Source organism: Bison bison, unplaced genomic scaffold (genome assembly GCF_000754665.1).
Source record: "Bison bison bison isolate TAMUID 2011002044 unplaced genomic scaffold, Bison_UMD1.0 scf7180017853460, whole genome shotgun sequence".
NCBI lineage: Eukaryota > Metazoa > Chordata > Mammalia > Artiodactyla > Bovidae > Bison > Bison bison.
In genome coordinates, this window is record NW_011484033.1 from 16,403 (window position 1) to 17,249 (window position 847).

Below are 847 nucleotides of genomic sequence, written 5' to 3' on the forward strand. Positions count from 1 at the left end.
ATATTCACTTTTTAGATGAGAAAATGGAGGCCCAGAGAACTAAAGAGACTTGCTCAAGGTCACACAGCTAATGAGGGTCAGAACTCAATTTCAGAACTTCACACTCCTACTAGATTATAGGACCACACTGATTGGATTGACAGGGAAAGCCAACTTTTGAGAGTGTTGCTTGTGTGAAATGGAAAGATTTGGATTGCGGGCTGTTGGTATATGGTCTCTAAGACTGAGCTTTGGGAGTGGCATTTCCATTCTTCCTCAAGAACTGAGCTTAATAATGTCCAAATTTAGTAGAATGCTCTGTGGACGAGAACAATTCTAGAAAGACAGAGCATGTTGAGCTCCAGGGCTGGCACATTATATGAGGTCTGGATAGAATCTCTGTGTTGTCCACTTCTACAAAACAAGATTAATCATATTCCAACTGATGACTCACTACCGCACATCTGAAGACATCAAGGATTAATAGCACTACAAACCACTTGGCCAAAATAATCCTCAACTTGGGTCATCTTGTGAATCTCAGACCAATCCCTCCACCCTTCTTAGCAGGCCTGGGGGGGTTCACATTCTTTCTACTTTCTCTTCGAGTAATCAACTCTGACCAGTGATAAAAGTCAGATGCTGAGAGCACCCTGGGCAAGTGCCAATTTCCAGAGTCTTCTCTGAGGACTCTGTTGCATCCTGCCTTCCCAAGAACCTCTCACCTACATCCAAGCCAAACATCTCAGCGGGGTTTAGAGCAACACTGCCTTTGCTGTGGTTTCAAAGAGAACTTTAAAACCAAACCCAATAGATAATAAGGACCTACTGTATAGCACAGGGAACTCTACTCAATACTCTGTAATGA